Source organism: Ochlerotatus camptorhynchus, unplaced genomic scaffold, assembly GCF_037179485.1.
Source record: "Ochlerotatus camptorhynchus isolate MF236.1 unplaced genomic scaffold, CSIRO-AGI_Acam_v1.1 ptg000164l, whole genome shotgun sequence".
In the NCBI taxonomy this organism is placed as follows: domain Eukaryota; kingdom Metazoa; phylum Arthropoda; class Insecta; order Diptera; family Culicidae; genus Ochlerotatus; species Ochlerotatus camptorhynchus.
In genome coordinates this window covers 170,628-195,364 of record NW_027040654.1, presented here as the reverse complement: position 1 = coordinate 195,364, position 24,737 = coordinate 170,628, and the positions used below count along the sequence as shown (strand labels likewise).

The following is a 24,737-nucleotide window of genomic DNA, read 5'->3' as shown; positions in this document are numbered from 1 at the left end:
TATTTTTTTATTGCGCCATTAGGGTGACCATTTCCGTGTTAGGGTGGTCCAAAAAATAATGTTTTTTCAAAAATGTCTTTCTTCAAAAATTTATAACTTCTGAACCTCTTGACCGATTTTTACGATTGACCCTTCAAATGAAAGATGTTTTAATGTAGTTTTAAGAAAAATTATGAAACACTCAGAGATATTTGATTTTGTAGGAAAAAAATATGTTACAAATGCTTTTTCTTGATTTTCACTGCGAGAGTTTAGTATTTTATTTTAGTATTTTTAATTGAAAGATCATTTAATTTTACATAACATTTCAAAAATTAGCGATGTCAGAGAAGCAGTTTTCGAGATACAATTTCTTTAAAATAAAAAAATTATTGTTCCGCAATATATGCACCACACGTGCATGGAAACGATGAAGACGCAAGGTAGTTCACAATGCGTCTCCATCGAGTCACAGCAGCTGTGACTAATGAAATCTATGAGTAACTTACAAGCTGGGTGCAACATTCAGTTCAGCCTGGAGGCTGTCCATAAACCACGTAGACCAATTTTTAATCATTGCAGATCCTACCTCCCCCCTCGTATACTTTACTAAAATTTTAAAATATTTTTACCGAGCGTATACTGTGGCTGGACTCCCCTCCCCCATTGAAGTCTTCGTGGCTTTAAAACAGGCCCCAGTTTGACATTATTAATTTTGGTATCAAAATTCTGGGAGAAGTACTTAAATGCTACAAATAATGACGAGGTCGAAGAAAAATAAGTAAAACATGAAGCATTTATTTTCTTTAATTACAATTTCACACATTTTTCTTCCGTTGAAAATGAATACCGTTTGACAATAATATACTTTTCGTTTTGAGGCTTAAAACTATGGAATGACTGTGTCCCCAAAATTTGGTTCACATGTATATAACGGTTTTTCAATTTTCTTTCCATTTTATTGTAATCGGATTCCGAAAAAAACTGATAGTGTATTTTTGAATCTGGCTTAGAAATAGCCCATGAGTAAAGTTCTTGGGCCGTTGTTATATGGTGGCCTTGCAAACTCGCTTTCGCAGCATTTCGTTTTAATACTCCTCCCAAAGCATCACAAGGGCCCTTTCCATGACAAGTTGCGAAAAAATTCCACTCGGCAGCAATGCCAAAATCTTTTTGCATGTTGCATAAATTAAAAGCGGTCATCTTATTTTTATATTGGCTTCTGTTGTAAGCTTGGCAATTTACATTTTATGAACGCTAGACAATGCGTAAGAAATAAACGAACTGCGACATGATTATGTTTAGTGAAATCAGCAATTGCAATAAAACTAGTAAATTTCAAATCGTTAGATTCTTCGTCTTTAAAATAAATAGCACAAGGGTGAATAGTACATTGGGCGTTCGCCCAATGAAAGCCTTGAACTGCATCCTGCACAACGAAAGAATAATTCTCCGAAAAATCACAGATTATGATGCATTCTGTAGCTTTCAAATTGCTTTTGACGTGTTTCATGTAATTTGCCTGTTGCTCAGCTATAAAGTTATGCAGCAATAAATTGAATAATTTTTCTAAAAAATTATCAATAAATTCCTGTGTGTCCATTTCAACTAAGTCCATAATGCATCTCTCTACTTGACGCCATTGTTTGAATTGTATTGATTCAACATGTCCGTTACTAAGAATAGTCATTAGTTCTGTGGCCAAAATTTGCGTTCCTGAACAATTTTTGCAACACTGCAGCCAGCATTGTTCACTTGGATTTTGACAGATTATTTTTTTAAACAAATCGTGATAGGAATCAACACCATCTGGGAGTGATTGTCTGCTTTGTAGTGTTTTAAAAATAAGTTTAACGTTCTGATGATATATACAAACCCATACGGTATGTGTGCGACTTGTCCCTGCCAAAATGCAGTGTTTCGGACGGTTACTGGCGAACATGGAAAATCCTATTTTAATATCAGGATATGTATTTTTAAAGATGGAGTAAGCCTCCTGCAAGTTACACAAAACTAATCTTCTTTGTACGTAGATTTCGCCTTCATAATTTTTAGATATTAAATAATCTCTTTTCCCCGGACAAACACGACTTATATCGTCACTATTGTAAAAATCACGAACAAGCATTATCGTTGGTTCTCCTAATGAAGCTCTGCTTAACCTCTTTACAGGCACCGACATTATTCCTTTCTCTTGCTGCAGTGCTTTTGCTTGGTTGGCCATATGTTGGGAAACATTGAACTCCTTCATAATTCTATATGTAGACCAACTTTTGGGAAGTGTATTTAAAATCCTGTATCGCTCATTGCTGTCTCTTGTTTCTTTATATTTATCCTTAAGTTGTATAAGGAATTCATTTTCGTCCGACAAAGGTGCGTTGTAGGTGGTAACGATCGATTCAGAACTGGTTGTTTCCACTGATTCTGAAAATAAATATAAAAAATGATTGATTATTAGAAAAAAATATACAAATGATTTATTTTTTTATTATTTACCTTGGCAGGGAAAAGGAACCATTCTGAACGGTCCCGCAACGGAAATTGATTCAATGCTGGTTGCTTCGATGGACTCTGAAAAATGATTGCAAATATATATATATATATATATAGAGACACACACTCAAAATTATCGTTAGTAAAACTGAAAAAAAAAACCATTGGTAGAATTAAAAGTTTTCGTTCACTACAAAAAAATCAATGTTTTTTTTTATATATGTAGCAACATATAAATCAATCAAAACGTGTAAAATATAAATTTCATGTGGGCTTTATAAACTACAAAATCGCTCAGATTTGCTTTATAAACATATATAATAGGTATTACTAGCGTCCCATTTAAAAAAATATGTGTGAGAACTAATGGTCAAAATCCATAACATCTCACACATAAATTCGAAAACGATCCGAAATATCATCAATATACGAATCAAGAGAAGAAGCGTGAGGAACAAAACTATAAAATGGCGACTGAAAAGAGTTTTGCGTTCGTCGTGCTTAACGAGTTGGAGCTTCCGGAGGATTTGTTTTCGACTTTTGAAGGTAACATTTATCCTAATAACATTAGTTTTGTGGTTTATTCTCATTATTCCGATTATTTTCAGGTCAAGGCTTTGATTTATTCTCTTTGGTCAATATTTCCAAAGACGAATTATCAGAAGCGCTATTGGAGACTCAGAGCTCATCTGGACAAAGCTGGAATATCGATGAAATATTCCGGCGGATAATTTGCTGCTGACAGAAGCAGGTAGATATTGCAATTTATACATTTTCAATATTTTGCTAACACAATCATTGCATCTTATAGGGTTACGATATCATCGGGTTTACAAAGATAGAAGTGCAAGAGTCTTGGATTCAGTCACAAGAACTACATCCATCAGACGAGAAGGAGGAGGAGGAGGAGGAGGAGGAGGAGGAGGAGGAGGAGGAGGAGGAGGAGGAGGAGGAGGAGGAGGAGGAGGAGGAGGAGGAGGAGGAGGAGGAGGAGGAGGAGGAGGAGAAGCTGGACCAGTTGGATGCGCAAAATCGACAGGCGGAAGAACTTCCGGATAGACTCGATGAGCTGCAGCCTATTGCCTCTTCCACTAAGAATTACTCTGAGGATATCAGTCCGCATCGTGCTCTCTTGCCGTGCGGATCTATTTGCTTTTTGCTGAAGGAAGTGTTACTACTACCTAAAGCTACAACAAATTTAAACAGCACTTTTCAGTGCTCAACCTGTAAAAATTTTCTACCTTGTTCAACTCTTATTCCTCTTCGATCCTTGTTTGGACCCTACCCGAGGTAATCCTTCTTGGATATCGATTTGGAAAATTCCTCTTCGATCCTTCAGATTCTTATAGTAATCTGCTTGGAAATCGATTTGGATAAAAATTTACTGCCGCCATGGCGCCTAAACGCAAAAGAAAGGGGCTAACTCTTGACCCCCCTTCTGATGAAATTAATTTGAGTAATCAATTTGATTTGCTCACGGATGATGAGAATGATCCATCATCCAAGAAAAATTCTAGTAAACTTTCCCGGCTTAATGCCAAGAAGGAAAAGATTCCCCCTATTGTGATAACCACTACCGATTTCCATGCTCTTCGCATGGAACTTTTGAATTTCGTGAAAGTTAAGTTTTCACTACAAATTGGACGTCGGGGTGAATGCCGTGTATTGGCTGAAACCTTGGACGGATTTAAATGTCTTCTCAAGTATCTTACTGAGAAGAAGCACAAATTTTTTACTTACGACACCAAAACTGAACGTGTGTTCAAGGTTGTCATGAAAGGACTGCCCAGTGGTGAATCCCTGGATCAGATCAAAGATGAACTGGCAAAATTACTTGGAGTTGTGCCACTCCAAGTAATCAAAATGAAAATGAAATCCCGTCCTGGCGATTCGCGCAACGGGATTTCTAATGATTTTTATTTAGTTCACTTCAAGTCTAGTGAACTAAACAACCTTAAGGCCTTAGACAAAGCTAGCCTTATGCTCCATGTCCGAGTGAAGTGGGAACACTTCAGGAAGACTGGAGGAAATTTCCAAAACCTCACCCAGTGCCGTAAGTGCCAGGGATGGGGTCACGGAACTAAAAATTGCTACATGCCAGCTAAATGCATGAATTGTGGTGATTCCTCTCACGCAAAGGACGACTGTCCTGTGAAGGAAGATCCTAAGAAATTTAAATGTTCAAATTGTGGTGAAAACCACAAATCCAATTTTTGGGAATGTAAGACTCGCAAAGCGATCCTACAATCTCGTTCTAACCGTCAGGTAGGAAACGCTCCACGTTTCCGACCAGGTACAAATTCCTCTGCTGTTAACAACGGTCAGCGAGGAACAAATTCTACATTCGTACCCGTAGGTACAAATATCTCCCCTGCTTCAAATGTTTCATCTGTACCTACTCCCCTCGCTGCTAACAATGTTCAGCGAGTTAATGGAGCTACCTATGCTGCTATTGCAGCGGGTAGAAATCAAAATACTAACCAACGTTCTAACGGAAATTTTGACAATTTTGACTTAGGAAGCATTACTGCCCCCAAAATGGAATTTTTACAGAATTCATTAATTGACATGATTTCTGATATGCTTAAATCTAACTCCATGTTTGATGCTATTCAAACTGGAGTAAAATTTGCAAATAATATTGTCATGACTTTAAAATTCAGTAATGGATTTTAAAGCATTAAATATTGTAAATTGGAATGCTCGATCTCTTAAAGATAATGAAGACGAGCTATTTAACTTTTTACGAGTTCATAACGTGCATATTGCCGTTATAACTGAAACGTTCCTTAAACCTGCCCATAAGGTTAAGAAGGACGCAAATTACTTGATTTATAGAAATGATCGTCTTGATGGACCCTGTGGTGGCGTTGCCATCATTATTCATAGACAAATCAAACATAAAATTCTTTCTTCTTTTGAAACCAAAGTTTTTGAAACTTTGGGAGTTTCTGTTGAAACAAAATTTGGACAACTTACGTTTATAGCTGCCTATTTGCCATTCCAATGCGTAGGCCAGCAAAAGAATTTTCTCAAGGGTGACCTCCAGAAACTTACCCGTCATAGGTCTAAATTCTTCATTATTGGTGATTTTAATGCAAAACACCGCTCATGGAATAATGCTCAAAGCAATTCCAATGGTAATATTCTGTTTGATGATTGTTCTGCAGGTTATTACACTATTCAATATCCAAACAGCCCAACATGCTTTTCTTCTGCAAGAAATCCCTCCACTATTGATTTGGTCTTAACTGATTCATGTCAACTTTGTAGCCAATTGGTTACCCATGCTGACTTCGGTTCTGATCACCTTCCAGTAACTTTTGAAATATCCCAAGAAATAATTTGTAATCCCAACAGTTCTACTTTCAATTACCATAGAGCTGATTGGGAGCAGTATCGAACATTTATGGAATATAACTTCGATCCAAACATTCATTTGCAAACCAAAGATGAAATTAATTACGCTCTTGAATCTCTGACTAGTTCTATAGTTGAAGCAAGAGCTGCCTCAGTACCAAAATGCGAGGTTAAATTCGATTCAATTATAATAGACGATGATCTTCAGCTCTTGATCCGTCTTAAAAATGTCCGTAGGAGACAATATCAAAGAACACGCGATCCTGCCATGAAAGTTATCTGGCGGGATTTGCAAAAACAAATTAAAAAGCGATTCTCTGCCCTGAGGAACAAAACTTTTGAAAATAATATTTCTAAATTAGACCCGAGTTCCAAACCCTTTTGGAAACTCACAAAAATTTTGAAAAAACCTCAAAAGCCTATTCCAGCGCTTAAAGAAGGTGGTAAAATTTTGATCACAAATTTGGAAAAAGCTCAGAAACTTGCTAAGCAATTCGAGAGTTCCCATAATTTCAGTTTGGGTCTTACTAGTCCTATTGAGAATCAGGTTGCTCGGGATTTTCTGAATATTTTCTCTCGGGAAAATATTTTTGATGATTCCTGGGGGACTGATTTGGACGAAGTAAGGTCTATAACTAAAAAATTTCAAAATATGAAAGCTCCAGGTGATGATGGAATTTTCTATATCCTCATCAAAAAACTCCCAGAGAGTACCTTGTCTTTCTTGGTAAAATTATTTAACAGATGTTTCCATTTGGCATACTTTCCTGATAAATGGAAAAATGCAAAAGTTGTTCCAATTTTGAAGCCGGATAAAAATCCAGCTGAAGCTTCTAGCTACCGCCCAATAAGTTTGCTTTCTTCAATAAGTAAACTTTTTGAAAAGATAATTTTGAATAGAATGATGCTTCACATCAATACGAACTCAATTTTTGCAGATGAGCAGTTTGGATTTCGCCATGGGCATTCAACTACTCATCAACTCTTAAGAGTTACCAATTTAATTCGTTCAAACAAATCGGAAGGCCACTCAACTGGAGTTGCTCTTCTAGACATAGAAAAAGCATTCGACAGTGTTTGGCATGAAGGTTTGATTGCTAAATTGAAAAAGTTTAATTTTCCACTTTATATTATTAAATTAGTTCAAAATTATTTAACTGACAGAACTCTGCAGGTAAATTATCAAAATTCCAAATCTAATCGACTACCTGTTAGAGCAGGAGTTCCTCAGGGTAGCATTCTTGGGCCTATATTGTATAACATTTTCACTTCGGACCTCCCTGATTTGCCTCAGGGTTGCCACAAATCTTTGTTCGCTGATGACACAGGCATTTCCGCTAAAGGAAGAAGTCTTCGTGTTATTTGCAGCAGACTGCAGAAAAGTTTAGATATTTTCTCTTCTTATTTACAAAAATGGAAGATTTCTCCCAACGCTTCCAAAACTCAACTTATAATATTTCCACATAAGCCTAGAGCTTCGTTTTTGAAACCTAGTAGTAGTCACATAGTCACTATGAACGGAGTTCCAATTTCCTGGTCAAACCAAGTGAAATATCTTGGATTAATACTTGACCAAAAATTAACTTTTAAAGATCACATTGAGGGCATTCAAGCCAAATGTAACAAATATATAAAATGTTTGTATCCTCTTATAAACAGGAAATCCAAACTTTGCCTGACGAATAAACTTCTAATATTTAAACAAGTTTTTAGACCGGCCATGCTTTACGCTGTGCCAATATGGTCTTGTTGTTGCACTACCAGGAAAAAAGCACTTCAAAGGATTCAGAACAAAATTCTGAAAATGATTTTGAAGTTGCCTCCCTGGTACAGTACAACCGAAGTACATAGAATTTCGAATGTTGAGACTTTAGCACAAATGTCCAACAAAATAATTAATAATTTCAGGCAAAAATCGTTGCAATCCTCAATTGCAACGATTAATTCCCTTTATACTTAGATAAGATTTAGTTTTAGTTTTTAGTTTTAAGATATCAATTGTTATACTGACATGCAGGTTAAAAAACCTGTTTAAAATACTGAATTGCCAAGACATGAACAATGTAAAAACACTTAGATATATATCATAACAATTAAGGCTGGTACGTTACTGCAGTAACTGGAGCACCTAGGTTAAAATGAAATGTAATTTATTTTGAAATTGGAACAAATAAAGAGTTAAAAAAAAAAAAAAAAAAAAAAAAAACTGAGGATATCGCTACGACCGGTTCTTCGAATAATGGTGTCGGTTTGAATGATAAACGAAAATTTTCTGCGTCAACTGGTAATTTTTTCATCGAACTTTCTTCTGACAACGCCACTGTAATTGTTTTAAGTCCAGCTGTGCCTAACACGTCTTCCGGAAGAGTGGAAATAGTCACTCAAAAGAACGCTGAGGATTGCCCATCATGTTTGAAACATTTTTCTCCTACGACGCTTTCATGTTTACTCGAATCCACTGTCACTGGAAAACACCTTCTTGAACGGGGAGCTCTGGGTCCTTTGTCCAAGGACAGCCAGAAAGAACTCGTAGCGATAATTGCAGACTATCACTGTCAAAGAGGAGCCGAAACAACCGAGTGTATCCTCGGAGAATACGTTCACTCAATCACAGCATTGTTCAAAGGCGAAAGCAAGGTATTTTTTTTTTATAAATTTTGTTTAAAATTTAAAATTTGACACCGTGTTTTTTTAAGGATACATACTTTATTGCTCGAGGAGGATCGAAGAAAAATCTTGGTGGGAAGCTATATAATCGTATTGTCAACTGGAAGCAGAAAACGGCAAAGCGGAAGTGGAAGGAAGAAAAACATCTAAGCAAAAGTAAGAAGAAAGAAAATTCGCCAAGCATCGAGGACAAGGTGGCTGTCGATGCAGCTGTGTGGCTTCAACAAAATACTAAACCGTGGTCAACTACACTCGATAAATGAACCTTTTCGTTTCCGTTGAGAAAATCTTTTCTCATGAAATCCGATAATAAGGCAAGACTCTTCAAAGAATACCAGCATTACAGTGATGAATTCGGATACCAACTAGTAAGTAATTCTCAACTATTTTCAACTTAATTCGTAGAATTGTGAAAAGTTCAAAGTCGTTTTAATAGTTAAAAAATCAGTGTAATGGTTTTAATGTTGTGTAATGTTGATGCATACAGGAAATTGCGATACTTTCCAGATTATTTTCATCTCCGATAATTTGCAGAATACTTTCTAGTTTGCTCTCGGCTGTTGCAATATATGCACCACGGAGTTCTTCTCAATTTGATTAACGAAACATGAATTAAAACCTTCCGGGCCATATTGTGCATTTCATTCAGAACTGGACTTGAGTGATTTGATAACGTGTGCTTTGAAGACACCCTAACTCGCTAATCAAACTGTAAATCATTACGTTATATTCAAGACATCATTATGAAGACCATCATCAAGATGATTTGTTGCAAACTTTATGGTGTTTTTGTTGGACAAATTTGAGTAACATGTTCTAAACTTTGAACAGAGCGTTATGCTAAATTTTTACTGAAGCGGAGACTGTCTACAGACTACGATCATCCCCGCTGAGCATTATCTCAAGAAGGATTTGTGTAAATGATGAAGGGCACTAGAAGTAATCGTCAGCATTAAAAACCATTCATATATGTCAGTCCAGATCAGTACCAGACACTCGCTGTACACTGTTGTATTCTCTCTGGCGATTCTGCGGTTATCTAGCGATTGCCATCCGACTGTAACATGAAATAAGGTTGTCGGAAAAAGGCACACTGCGTGCATCCGTATTGATTTGTGTATAAAGTCCTTTAGAATAACACAAATGCTGCATGTCGTAGGGTCAGGTTGGGCGCATACTGAATTTGGAATGGTAATGGTTCTTAACAACCCATTATTTGTAAGGTCCAGTTCCAAAAAACCATAATACATAAGGTTGAAACTTTATCATTAAAAGTTCATGTAAAGTTCCATAACCATTTCAGTTAAAGTTTAGCAGGGATTATAAACAATTTTTAACCATTTTAGGTAAGGTCAATTTGTGGTTCGCGTTTATGCGGGTAATTCATTATGCCAATTAAGTAGTAACTGTTAGCTACTGTTAGCGTTAGCGTTGTTATGATGTACTTCGTAGATTGGATACTAGCGACACTCACGTCTCTTCTGAAATTCTCAGTTAGACTACTTTCAGGAATAATGCTGGGGAGTAAACATTGGTTCCAATCTAAACAAGAGTAACAGAAGCATGACTGTCGCTATTCCCGGCCACGCCCATCTTTACCATAACTAGGGATAGGGAAGGAAATGTTGATGTAGTACTTACTTAACGAGAAGCCACCGACTTAGCGACACCCTCATAAGTGCTACGGAGTTGGAGGGTTGGGTAGGGTATTCGGTTAGGATTCACCTCAAGTTGGCGATGCAACCAAAAGTATGTATTAATTATTTGTTGTTTATTTAATCTCTCGATAGCCGGCTATCGAAAGAACGTATTCATTTTGTTTAGTGATCATGAATTTTAAGAGTCATGACGGAGAGCTTGGGATTAAACCCATGATTTTCTGCTCAGTAAGCAAAAACGATCCCTCCAGGGTCATCGAGCATCTCAGAACCATAACGCTTCACGACAATACAGGACTACGTTTTCGCTTGATATACAAATAGTTTCCAAGGTTAATGTTCAATATCAAATATACAAATGATGGTGGCGATTTATTGTGCTGTGGAAGAGCTTGAAATTAAATCCATGATTTTCTGCTCAGTAAGCAAATCGATCCCTCCAGGGTCATCAAGCATCTCATAATCCACAGTGCTTCGCGTCAAAGTCCGAATATATGGATGAACTATCTATTATTGTATAACTATTATTTACGATAATTACATGAAAGAAATAAAATATAAACTACAAACAAAACGTGACTACTAAAATCTCAAAAAGATATTCTCACAAATATATTTCATGCAACCAGGAATCTCAAAACCATTAGACCCTATAATGATACTCTGCACATGTTAGAAACAAGAATAGGCCAAAAAGCAAGCGTCCGACTCACAAAACCTGCCAAATCCACTTGCAGTCAAAATCAACGGTTCTACGAATCGCGAGCGCTCACGAATCATAAAACCGCTGACTGCGATACTCTGAAAGCGAAATTGACAGGCTCTATGCGTCAAACACCCGCCCTCCAATCTCCTCTCGCATCCAACAACACAAATCTCCACTACAACACCTAACGAAAAAAACTCCGAAAATCACTTTTTCTGCCTATCTTTCTATTAGGCTTGCGGACATGCGTTAGCTTCGAAACTTCTAATCAAACTGGGAAAATTTTCAGATTGCAAAAAAAAACTTTTAAATGTAATTACAAAATAAATATTGATTATTTTACGCAAAAACGAGCACTCTTGTATCGTATGCTAAAAATAAAGTATTAATATAATTAAATGCAAAATTTACTAGAAAATAATTACTTTATTGGTGAGTAGTTTCTAATACACCCACAGTTCCTCTGTATACAGAACAAATCTGATACTATAATCAGAATTCAAGACAAATTTTCATTACGTCGAATGTAACAAAGGTAAACAAAGTCGAGCTATCAGTGTCAATCGATGCTCCCGCTATTACACTATATACTGTCCGAATATTGGCAAATCAAAGTTGGCACTCGTGGAGAATAGAAGAACTATGAAAGTGATGATGGTTTTAAAAGTTTTCCACGAGGAGGTATACGAGTGCAATCTTAAAATGCTTTTATTTTGCAAATGGAGCAGTTTATTTAAATCTGGTTGCTGCTACAGTTGTAGAAAAGCTGAAATCTCTGTGTACACCTAAAAATCTGAACAGAAATGATTTTTTTCTATATTATATGTCTATTGAGTAGTCCTTAAGTTTTCTACTAACGTAGCATTAACCAGATTTAAATAAAATGCTCCGTTTGCAAAATAAAAGCATTTTAAGATTGCACTCGTATACCTCACCGTGTAAAATTTTGAAACCATCATCACTCTCATAGTTCTTCTATTCTCCACGAGTGCCAACTTTGATTTGCCAATAGGATCACATCACATTTTTAAATTTATTTACCAGTCGAATTGCTTTTTGACGTAATCACCTTCCGATCAAAATAGTTTTCGATGTTACTTAAGTCACCCGATTTCTATGGAGATGCCGTTTGCCTTAAGTAACAGCACTGAGAAACCCGTGAAAAGTGTACTTTCGTCGTTTCGCTTTCTCATTATTAAAGTGAATAAATCGAACTGTTTGTTGCTAAGATGATTTCGGTGGTCCTAAAATGATGAATGGGCTGCACGTAAGGAGACGTAATTGATAATTCTTCCGAATATCCTGGTAAATACACTTTGACTTAAGTAACAATAGGGGCCACCAAACGACGTATAATAACTTTTGACTCAAAAACCAGTATTTCTTAGCATGAAAGCTAGCGATTTGCCTTTGTATGATTAAAACCCGGCTAAATATGTTAAACATTGCTATCACTATGAGATTATATGTGTTTAATTGGAAATAGGAATAACTTTTCGGTCATCAAAACAAAACTTTATTTTTCTCGGATCGGTGCGAATGTTACTTACGACATAATGAAAATTTGCTCTTGAATTGCTCAGTCTGCATGAAGCAGCCGATTTCATCAAGGAAGTTCTATTAACAACCACCCACACGAATTGCAGGCGAAAAAGTGACGTCATTTGACATTGAGCGACTTGAAGACTGATCGTTCGCCCTTTGTTCGGGATGCGGACGAAGGGCGACTCGCCCCGCTAGAGTAATTTCATCCGCCGGGCTACCAAATGGCGCTCCGGGATGCGGACGAAGGGCGACTCGCCCCGCTAGAGTAATTTCATCCGCCGGGCTACCAAATGGCGGATGAAACTTAGCCATTTTTTTGCGTCGGCTGACTAAGCGGTCAGCCATGTTTTCATTTCGTTCGTGGCAGGTGCTGGTTTTTTTTTTTATCCGGGTCGCAAAATTGGCCTCAGATGGCCATCTTCCGGATTGATTGGTCCGACGATACATCTTGCCAGTTCATACTCAAGGTAAGTAAAATGCTTTAAATTAACAAAACAATCAAAACAATGTTGTTAATTTTTGTACCTCATTTTTTTCAGCCGGCTGCTCATAATGGCCATCTTTGGGGTCGAATAGTCTTCCGACGGGACCACCGAAGGGAAGAGCAATCTTTCTACTTCATACTCAAGGTAAGTAAATTGCTTTTAAATGAAATAAAAACCAAAACAATGATAATTTTTGTAAATAATTTTTTTCAGCCGGCTGTTTGCTCCGATTATCCGGGCTGCGAAATTGGTCTCCAGTGACCATCTACGGGATTGAATGGTCTTCCGACGGGACCAACGAAGGGAACAGACATCTTTCCAGTGCATACTCAAGGTAAGTAAATTGCTTTTAAATAAAAAAATTAAAGTCCTCTCCAGTGGATCAATTTTGAAGTAATTAGTTCCCAAAATTGATCCGCTGGAGGAATCCGCTGATGCAACACATGCCGATGCCGGATCCCGATGTCTATGTTTAAGGTAAAGTTAAGGTTATGTTAAAGTTTTATTAAAATTAAGTAAAAGTTAAAGTTATTTTTAAGTTAAATTAAATTAAGTATGCAAAAACTAAATTTAAGTTAAAGTTAAGTTAAAGTTCGGCTTGAGTTGACATTAAGTAAAAGTTTAGTTAAAGTTAAAGTTAATTTAAAGTTTATTTAAGTTATGTTAACGTTATGTTAAAGTTATGTAAAAGTTATCTTAAAGATAAGTTAAAGTAAAAGTTAAGTTAGAGTAAAAGTTAAGTTTAAGTTATGTTTGTTCAAGTAAAGTTAAGTTAAAGTTATGTTCAAAGTAAAGTTATGTGAAAGCGAAGGTAAAATTAAGTTAAAGTTAGGTTAAAATTAACTTAAATTTATGTTAAATTTGGTAAAATTTATGTTAAAACTTTGCTTAAGTTAGGTTCAAGTAAAGTTAAAGTTAACTTAAAGTTATTTTAAAGTTAAAGTTAAGTTTAAGTTATTTTAAATTTAAAGTTAAGTTCAAGTTATTTTAAAGTTAAAGTTAAGTTTAATCAATGTTAAAGGTAAGTTAAAGTTATGTTAAAGTTGTGTTAAAGTTAAGTTAAAGTAATTTTATAGTTAAAGTTATGTTAAACTTAAGTTAAAGTTATGGTATAGGTAAGTTAAAGTTAAGCTAAAAATAAATTAAATTTATGTTATATTTGGTTAAATTTAAGTTAAAGTTTTGCTAATATTATGTTAAAGTTTAAGTTAACTGAAAGTTAAGTTTAAGTTAACGTTAAGTTCAAGTTAATTTAAAGTTAAAGTTAAGTTTAAGTTATTTTAAAGATAATTTTTTGTTAAAGTTAAGTTTAAGTTATTTTAAAGTTAAAGTTATGTTAAACTTAAGTTAAAGTTCTGGTATAGGTAATTTAAAGTTAACTTAACGTTAAGTTAAAGTTATGTTAGAGTTAAGTTAATGTTATATTATGTTATGTTAAAGTATAAATTAACTTAAAGTTAAGTTTAAGTTAAAGTTAAAGTTAAAATCATTTTGATATTAAAGTTATATTCAAGGTACAGTTATGGTAACGCTTAGTTAAAATTAAGTTAAAGTTATGTCAAAATTAAATTAGAGTTATGTTTCTGCTAAGCTAAGTTGAAGTTCAGTTAATGTTAGGATAAAGTTATGTTGTATTTAAGTTAAAATTACGTTAAGGTTATGTTAAAGTTAAGTTAAAGATAAGTTAAGTTAATGTTGGGTTATAGTTAAGTTCAAGTTATGTTAATGTTAAAGTTATTTTAAATTTAAGATAAAATTTAAAGTTTGTTAAAGGTTAAAGTTATGTTAAGTTTGAGTTAAAATTAATTTGAGGTTGTGTTAAAGTTTAGTTCAAGTTAAGTTAAAGTTATTATAAAGTTAAAGTTAAGTTAAAGATCTATTTAATTAATGTTAGGTTACAGTTAAGTTCAAGCTATGTTAATGTTAAAGTTATTTTAAATTTAAGATATAATTTAAAGTTAATTACAGTAAAGTTAATCTTAGGTTAAATTTATGGTAAATTTTAGTTAAAATTAATTTTAGGTTATATTAAAGTTTAGTTCAAGTTAGTTTAAAGTTATGTTAAAGTTAAGTTAAAGTTATTATAAAATTAAAGTTAAGTTAAAGATATGTTAAGGTAATGTTAGATTAAAGTTAAGTTAAAGATATGTTAAATTTAAGTTTAAATTTATTTAAGGTTGTGTTGAAGTTAAGTTAAAATTATAAAAGTAATGTTTAAGTAAAAAATAAGTTAATTTTTTGTTAAAGGTAAGTGAAAGTTAAGTTATAGTTACGTTAGAGTGAAGCTAACATTAAAATAATTTTATAATTAAAGTAATGTTCAAGGTAAAGCTATGTGAAAGCTAAGTTAAACTTAAGTTAAAGTTATGTCAAAATTATGTGAGAGTTATATTAATGCTTAAGCTAAGTTAAAAATAAGTTAATGTAAGGTTAAAGTTAAGTTAACATTAAATTAATGTTATGTTAAAGTTAAGTTAAAGTTAAGGTTAAGTTAAGTTAAAGTTATGTAAAAGTGAAGTTAAAGTTAACTTAAAGTTCAGTTAAAGTTAAGTTAAAGTTAAGTTAAAGTTAAGTTAAAGTTAAGTTAAAGTTAAGTTAAAGTTAAGTCAAAGTTAAGTTAAAGTTAAGTTAAACTTAAGTTAAAGTTAAGTTAAAGTTAAGTTAAAGTTAAGTTAAAGTTAAGTTAAAGTTAAGTTAAAGTTAAGTTAAAGTTAAGTTAAAGTTAAGTTAAAGTTAAGTTAAAGTTAAGTTAAAGTTAAGTTAAAGTTAAGTTAAAGTTAAGTTAAAGTTAAGTTAAAGTTAAGTTAAAGTTAAGTTAAAGTTAAGTTAAAGTTAAGTTAAAGTTAAGTTAAAGTTAAGTTAAAGTTAAGTTAAAGTTAAGTTAAACTTAAGTTAAACTTAAGTTAAAGTTAAGTTAAAGTTAAGTTAAAGTTAAGTTAAAGTTAAGTTAAAGTTAAGTTAAAGTTAAGTTAAAGTTAAGTTAAAGTTAAGTTAAAGTTAAGTTAAAGTTAAGTTAAAGTTAAGTTAAAGTTAAGTTAAAGTTAAGTTAAAGTTAAGTTAAAGTTAAGTTAAAGTTAAGTTAAAGTTAAGTTAAAGTTAAGTTAAAGTTAAGTTAAAGTTAAGTTAAAGTTAAGTTAAAGTTAAGTTAAAGTTAAGTTAAAGTTAAGTTAAAGTTAAGTTAAAGTTAAGTTAAAGTTAAGTTAAAGTTAAGTTAAAGTTAAGTTAAAGTTAAGTTAAAGTTAAGTTAAAGTTAAGTTAAAGTTAAGTTAAAGTTAAGTTAAAGTTAAGTTAAAGTTAAGTTAAAGTTAAGTTAAAGTTGAGTTAAAGTTAAGTTAAAGTTAAGTTAAAGTTAAGTTAAGTTAAAGTTAAGTTAAAGTTAAGTTAAAGTTAAGTTAAAGTTAAGTTAAAGTTAAGTTAAAATTAAGTTAAAATTAAGTTAAAGTTAAGTTAAAGTTAAGTTAAAGTTAAGTTAAAGTTATGTTAAAGTTAAATTAAAGTTAAGTTAAAGTTGAGTTAAAGTTGAGTTAAGTTAAGTTAAAGTTAAGTTAAAGTTAAGTTAAAGTTAAGTTAAAGTTAAGTTAAAATGAAGTTAAAGTTAAGTAAAATTTAAGTTAACGTTAAGTTAATGGTAAGTTAAAATTATGTTTAGGTGAAGTTTATTCAAATTTATGTATAAGTTATGTTAAAATTAACTTTAAATTAAATTTATGTTAAAGTTAAAGTAACGTTAAAGTTATGGTAATGTTAAGTTATAATTAATTTAAATTTAAAGTTATGTTAAAGTTAAAGTTATGCTAAAAATTAATTAAATTTATGTTGAATTTGTTTCAATTGTCAAAAGTTGAGTTAAAGTTGAGTTAAAGTTGAGTTAAGTTAAGTTAAAGTTAAGTTAAAGTTAAGTTAAAGTTAAATTAAAGTTAAGTTAAATTTAAGTTAAGTTAACGTTATGTTAAAGTTAAAGTTAATGCTTAAGTTAAGTTAAAGTTCAGTTAATTTTAGGATAAAGTTATGTTAAATTTAAGTTAAAATTACGTTAAGTTAAAGTTAAGTTAAAGATATGTTAAGTTAATGTTCGGTTTAAGTTAAAGTTATGTTTAATTTAAGTTAAAATTTAAAGTTAAGTTAAAGTTAAGTTAAAGTTAGGTTAAAGTTATGTTAAAATTTAAGTTATGTTAAAATTTAAGTTATGTTAAAATTAAGTCAAAGTAAAGTAAAGGCTATGTTAAAGTTTATTTAAAGTTAAGTTAAAATTTAGTTGAAGTTAAGTTAAGTTTAACTTAAGTTTAAGTTAAGTTTAAGTTAAATTATCCCGTAATTTAATAATCGTTTAATAAATGTAGAATAGTGTCTAATGAAACATTATTTCACATAATAATCAAGCGTCTATATACAGCTTTATATCATCGCTGTTTAAGGAAGTAATGATGTCTAATTAACGCTGAATAATAAAAAATTTGATCGAATAAGCTCTGTTACAATTTTTGTAAGTCGAAGAAAAGCTTCTCGACATACCTTATTCAAAACCAAATACTTCGATGTTGTAGTTGAATAAATTCTCCAGATTTGTGTGAACAAAGCCTGAACAGAAGTTAATATTTAAAATAGTACAAGTATTATTAAGCATGAAGTGCTTTAAAATAGTCAAGAAGTCGTTTCTTCAATAGGCAATTGTTTGTTGGGAAGTAAATGTTAGGTTAAAGTTATGTTAAAATTGATTTTTGGCCTCTATTCGTGACCCAAATTCCAAAAATACCCATATTTATGGACTTTTGAAATTATTTTTCACTTTTTATGAAACTGGAAGCCGCCACATTTGATTTCAAAATGGCATCGGATATCGATTTTCTCTAAACGACAACCTCCAAAAACCTTCAAAAAAATCCCATATTGATTGATATTTGATAGTAATTCCCAATCTCTTCTTGGATCTCGGAATTCAAAATGGCGTCGTATGCCTATTTCCAATCTCTAGACGTCACCCGATCCCAAAAATACCCATTTTATAGATAATTGACAGCATTCCCAATTTTTCTTAAACCAGAAGCCGCCATATTTAATTTCAAAAACTTATCGGATATTGATTAGTGGCCTTTAGTCACTAGCCCGATTCTAAAAATACCCATATTTATGGATATTTGACACTTTTTCTGCAACAGGAATCCTCCACCTTGGATTTCAAAGTAGCGTCGGATATCAATTTCCTATATCTACACGTCACCCCGATTCCAAAAATACCCATATCGATGTCAATGGTATCAACGGTATATGACAATATATCCCATATTTGATTTAAAAATGGCGTCGGATATCGATTTCCAGTTGATTGTAGATTGTAGATTGTAGATTGTAGTAGAGTTGGAAACTTGATCATGTAAACACTACGCATCATTGTCTGGTAGTACGTTAAAAAATGATACAACAATCGTCAAGTTCGCTGTAACGTCACCTAGTGCCTCGTCATCCACGAATTGGCGCCTATGTCAGTAGTCTAATAACTCTTAGCGCGCTGATGGCATGGTTCCAATGCCGCATAGAGAGTTGCTACAATGATATTAGGTTAGCTAAGGTCAGTTAACTGACTGGTGGGGAACGGGAGCTTTAGCTATGACTATTATGTATGCATTTCTATAACGTTATCTAACAACAATGGTGTGTACTGTTTACAAAATCATGTTTGTAATTCTAATGTGTTGTATGGTTGAAAGCATTTGAAAAAGTTAGATTTTAATGTTTTGCACATTTGAAAACATCCAAAAACAATAAGTTCTTAGTACAATTGAAAACACCCGAAAATCATTTTGTTTTAATGTCTTGTACATTTGACAACATCAGGAAGCATCTACATTTGAAAACACCCGAAGAACGTTAAATTTTAACGTTTTGTACATCTAAAATCATCTAAAAAATAAAAATTCGATTAAAATTCTCGACGTCAGAACAACATTTGAATAGCAAAATTTTATTTCACGTTACATCTAAATAGCAATGTTTTCTAATGTTTTATGCCAGGAATATATTTTATTTCGATGCTGATGTAGACAAGGCAAACGTAAATTTTTATTCGGGTTCCCCCGGGACACCCGGAATATGTCCGCATGTGGCCAAAGTGGTTCTTGTTCTGGTTCTTGTAGTGGTTTGAGTTCCATTGAACCAGAAATTGAATTCTCATGTATTTTGATGAGTCGCATGATGGGTTTGACCATAATCAGATGTTGGCCTCTTCCCCCGGGACACCCGGAATGTGTCCGGATGTGGCCAAAGTGGTTCTAGGAACTAGATTTGAGTTCCATTAAACCAGTCGTTGAATTCTCATGTAATTTGATGTGTCGCATGATGGGTTTGGCCCTAATCAGATGTTGGCCTCTTCCCCCGGGACACCCGGACTATGTCCAGATGTGGCCAAAGTGGTTCTAGGAACTAAATTTGAGTTCCATTGAACCAGAAATTGAATTCTCATGTATTTTGATGTGTCGCATGATGGGTTTCACCCTAATCAGATGTTGGCCTCTTCCCCCGGGACACCCGGAATATGTCCGGATGTGACCAAAGTGGTTCTTGGAACTAGATTTGAGTTCCATTGAACCAGAAATTGAATTCTCATGTATTTTGATGTGTCGCATGATGGGTTTCACCCTAATCAGATGTTGGCCTCTTCCCCCGGGACACCTGGAATGTGTCCGGATGTGGCCAAAGTGGTTCTTGGAACTAGATATGAGTTCCTTTGAACCAGAAATTGAATTCTCATGTATTTTGATGTGTCGCATGATTTGTTTGACCCTAATCAGATGTTTACCTCTTCCCCCGGGACACCCGGAATGTGTCCGGATGTGGCCAAAGTGGTTCTTGGAACTAGATATGAGTTCCATTGAACCAGAAATTGAATTCTCATGTAATTTGATGTGTCGCATGATGCGGTTGACTTAGCTTGTAAGATATTATTGTTAGGTTAAGATCTATTTAATAAAAAAAAACATATGTTAGTTATAAGAAAATGAAAAATAAAATTTATTGATGAAGTCATGTTTATGCTTCAACTGTTTTCATTTTTATTAATTTAAAACCCATTGAAAAAGAACATGGTGGTGAACAATCGGGAGCGCGCCGGGGCGCCTGGGGGCGGACAAAATGGCCGAAACGATCAGTTTTTTGACAGGTATCGTTTTCGCCTCAGGCGCCCAAATGTTGCAAATACCCACACGAATTGCCGGCGAAAAAGTGACGTCATTTGACATTGAGCGACTTGAAGACTGATCGTTCGCCCTTTGTCCGGGATGCGGACGAAGGGCGACTCGCCCCGCTAGAGTAATTTCATCCGCCGGGCTACCAAATGGCGGTCCGGGATGCGGACGAAGGGCGACTCGCCCCGCTAGAGTAATTTCATCCGCCGGGCTACCAAATGGCGCTCCGAGATGCGGACGAAGGGCTACTCGCCCCGCTAGAGTAATTTCATGCGCCGGGCTACCAAATGGCGGATGAAACTTAGCCATTTTTTTGCGATTTTTTTTGCGTCGGCTGACTAAGCGGTCAGCCATGTTTTCATTTCGTTCGTGGCAGGTGCTGGTTTTTTTTTTATCCGGGTCGCAAAATTGGCCTCAGATGGCCATCTTCCGGATTGGTCCGATGGTCCGACGATACATCTTGCCAGTTCATACTCAAGGTAAGTAAAATGCTTTAAATTAACAAAACAATCAAAACAATGTTGTTAATTTTTGTACCTCATTTTTTTTTCAGCCGGCGGATTATCTGGTCCGCAAAATTGGCCTCCGATGGTCATCTTTGGGGTCGAATAGTCTTCCGACGGGACCACCGAAGGGAAGAGCAATCTTTCTACTTCATACTCAAGGTAAGTAAATTGCTTTTAAATGAAATAAAAACCAAAACAATGTTAATTTTTGTAAATATTTTTTTTCAGCCGGCTGCTTGCTCCGATTATCCGGGCTGCAAAATTGGTCTACGATGGCCATCTTCGGGATCGAATGGTCTTCCGACAGGACCAACGAAAGGAAGAGACATCTTTCTGCTTCATACTCAAGGTAAGTAAATTGCTTTTTAAATGAAATAAAAACCAAAACAATGATAATTTTTGTAAATAATTTTTTTCAGCCGGCTGCTTGCTCCGATTATCCGGGCTGCGAAATTGGTCTCCAGTGACCATCTACGGGATTGAATGGTCTTCCGACGGGACCAACGAAGGGAACAGACATCTTTCCAGTTCATACTCAAGGTAAGTAAATTGCTTTTAAATAAAAAATTTAAAGTCCTCTCCAGTGGATCAATTTTGAAGTAATTAGTTCCCAAAATTGAGCCGCTGGAGGAATCCGCTGATGCAACGCATGCCGATGCCGGATCCCGATGTCTATGTTTAAGGTAAAGTAAGGTTTTATTAAAAATAAGTAAAAGTTAAAGTTATTTTTAAGTTAAATTAAATTAAGTATGCAAAAACTAAATTTAAGTTAAAGTTAAGTAAAAGTTCGGCTTGAGTTGAAATTTAGTTAAAGTTAAAGTTCATTTAAGTTATGTTAACGTTATGTTAAAGTTATGAAAAAGTTATCTTAAAGATAAGTTAAAGTAAAAGTTAAGTAAGAGTAAAAGTTAAGTTAGAGTAAAAGTTAAGTTTAAGTTATGTTTGTTCAAGTAAAGTTAAGTTAAAGTTATGTTCAAAGTAAAGTTATGTGAAAGCGAAGGTAAAATTAAGTTAAAGTTAGGTTAAAATTAAGTTAGAGTTATGTTTATGGTTAAGGTAAATTAAGGTTCAGTTAATGTTAGGTTAAAGTTATGTTAAATTTAAGTTAAAATTACGTTAAGGTTATGTTAAAGTTTAGTTAAAGTTATGTTAGAGTTAAAGTTAAGTTAAAGTTACGTTAAATTTAAGTTAAAATTTAAAGTTAAGTTAAAGTTAAGTAAATGTTAGGTTAAAGTTATGCTAAAATTAAGTTACAATTATATTAATTTTATGTTGAAGTTTAGTTAAAGTTAAGTTAAAGTTAAGTTAAAGTTAAGTTAAAGTTAAGTTAAAGTTATGTTAAAGGTAAGTTAAAGTAATTTTCAAGTTAAAGTTATGTTAAACTTAAGTTAAAGTTATGTTATATGTAAGTTAAAGTTTTCTTAAAGTTAAAGTAATGTCAAAAAATAAATTAAATTTTTGTTAAATTTGGTTACATTTAAGTTAAAGTTTTGCTAAAATTATGTTCAAGTAAGGTTACAGTTAAGTTTTAGTTATTTTAAAGTTAAAGGTTTAAGTTATTTTTAAGTTAAAGTTAAGTTTAGGTCATTTTAAAGTTAAAGTTAAGTTTAAGTTATTTTAAAGTTTAAGTTAAGTTACAGTTATGTTGAAGGTAAGTTAAAGTGATGTTAAAGGTAAGTCAAAGTAATTTTAAAGTTAAAGTTATGTTAAACTTAAGTTAAAGTTGTGTTATTGGTAAGTTAAAGCTATCCTAAAGTTAAAGTTATGCTAAAAATAACTTAAATTTATGTTAAATTTGGTAAAATTTATGTTAAAGTTTTGCTTAAGTTAGGTTCAAGTAAAGTTAAAGTTAACTTAAAGTTATTTTAAAGTTAAAGTTAAGTTTAAGTTATTTTAAATTTAAAGTTAAGTTCAAGTTATTTTAAAGTTAAAGTTAAGTTTAATTAATGTTAAAGGTAAGTTAAAGTTATGTTAAAGTTGTGTTAAAGTTAAGTTAAAGTAATTTTATAGTTAAAGTTATGTTAAACTTAAGTTAAAGTTATGGTATAGGTAAGTTAAAGTTAAGCTAAAAATAAATTAAATTTATGTTATATTTGGTTAAGTTTAAGTTAAAGTTTTGCTAATATTATGTTAAAGTTTAAGTTAACTGAAAGTTAAGTTTAAGTTAACGTTTAGTTCAAATTAATTTAAAGTTAAAGTTAAGTTTAAGTTATTTTAAAGTTAAATTTGTGTTAAAGTTAAGTTTAAGTTATTTTAAAGTTAAAGTTATGTTAAACTTAAGTTAAAGTTCTGGTATAGGTAATTTAAAGTTAAGTTAAAGTTAAATTAACGTTAAGTTAAAGTTATGTTAGAGTTTAGTTAATGTTATATTATGTTATGTTAAAGTATAAATTAACTTAAAGTTAAGTTTAAGTTTAAAGTTAAGTTAAAATCATTTTAAAATTAAAGTTATATTCAAGGTACAGTTATGGGAACGCTTAGTTAAAATTAAGTTAAAGTTATGTCAAAATTAAATTAGAGTTATGTTTCTGCTAAGTTAAGTTGAAGTTCAGTTAATGTTAGGATACAGTTATGTTGAATTTAAGTTAAAATTACGTTAAGGTTATGTTAAAGTTATGTTAAAGATAAGTTAAGTTAATATTAGGTTATAGTTAAGTTCAAGTTATGTTAATGTTAAAGTTATTTTAAATTTAAGATAAAATTTAAAGTTAAGTTAATGTTAGGTTAAAGTTATGTTAAGTTTGAGTTAAAATTAATTTGAGGTTGTGTTAAAGTTTAGTTCAAGTTAAGTTAAAGTTATTATAAAGTTAAAGTTAAGTTAAAGATCTATTTAATTAATGTTAGGTTACAGTTAAGTTCAAGCTATGTTAATGTTAAAGTTATTTTAAATTTTAGATATAATTTAAAGTTAATTACAGTTAAGTTAATCTTAGGTTAAATTTATGGTAAATTTTAGTTAAAATTAATTTAAGGTTATATTAAAGTTTAGTTCAAGTTAGTTTAAAGTTATGTTAAAGTTAGGTTAAAGTTATTATAAAATTAAAGTTAAGTTAAAGATATGTTAAGTTAATGTTAGATTAAAGTTAAGTTAATGATATGTTAAATTTAAGTTTAAATTTATTTAAGGTTGTGTTGAAGTTAAGTTAAAATTAGGTTAAAGTAATGTTTAAGTAAACAAATAAGTTAATGTTTTGTTAAAGTTAAGTGTAAGTTAAGTTATAGTTACGTTAGAGTGAAGCTAAAATTAAAATAATTTTATAATTAAAGTAATGTTCAAGGTAAAGCTATGTGAAAGCTCAGTTAAAATTAAGTTAAAGTTATGTTAAAGTTAAGTTAACATTAAATTAATGTTATGTTAAAGTTAAGTTAAAGTTAAGGTTAAGTTAAGTTAAAGTTATGTTAAAGTGAAGTTAAAGTTAAGTTAAAGTTAAGTTAAAGTTAAGTTAAAGATAAGTTAAAGTTAAGTTAAAGTTAAGTTAAAGTTGAGTTAAGGTTAAGTTAAAGTTAAGTTAAAGTTAAGTTAAAGTTAAGTTAAAGTTAAGTTAAAGTTAAGTTAAAGTTAAGTTAAAGTTAAGTTAAAGTTAAGTTAAAGTTAAGTTAAAATTAAGTTAAAGTTAAGTTAAAGTTAAGTTAAAGTTAAGTTAAAGTTAAGTTACAGTTAAGTTACAGTTAAGTTAAAGTTAAGTTAAAGTTAAGTTAAAGTTAAGTTAAAGTTAAGCTAAGTTAAAGTTAAGTTAAAGTTAAGTTAAAGTTAAGTTAAAGTTAAGTTAAAGTTAAGTTAAAGTTAAGTTAAAGTTAAGTTAAAGTTAAGTTAAAGTTAAGTTAAAGTTAAGTTAAAGTTAAGTTAAAGTTAAGTTAAAGTTAAGTTAAAGTTAATTTAAAGTTAAGTTAAAGTTAAGTTAAAGTCAAATTAAAGTTAAGTTAAAGTTAAGTTAAAGTTAAGTTAAAGTTAAGTTAAAGTTAAGTTAAAGTTAAGTTAAAGTTAAGTTAAAGTTAAGTTAAAGTTAAGTTAAAGTTAAATTAAAGTTAAATTAAAGTTAAGTTAAAGTTAAGTTAAAGTTAAGTTAAAGTTAAGTTAAAGTTAAGTTAAAGTTAAGTTAAAGTTAAGTTAAAGTTAAGTTAAAGTTAAGTTAAAGTTAAGTTAAAGTTAAGTTAAAGTT

The 24,737-nt window shown here is 32.1% G+C and overlaps 1 pseudogene; it reads left to right on the top strand.

Moving 5' to 3' along the window:
* The first annotated feature begins 8,071 nt into the window (after positions 1 to 8,071).
* LOC135701474 (uncharacterized) overlaps positions 8,072 to 24,737 on the top strand; it is a 32,139-nt pseudogene continuing 15,473 nt past the window's right edge.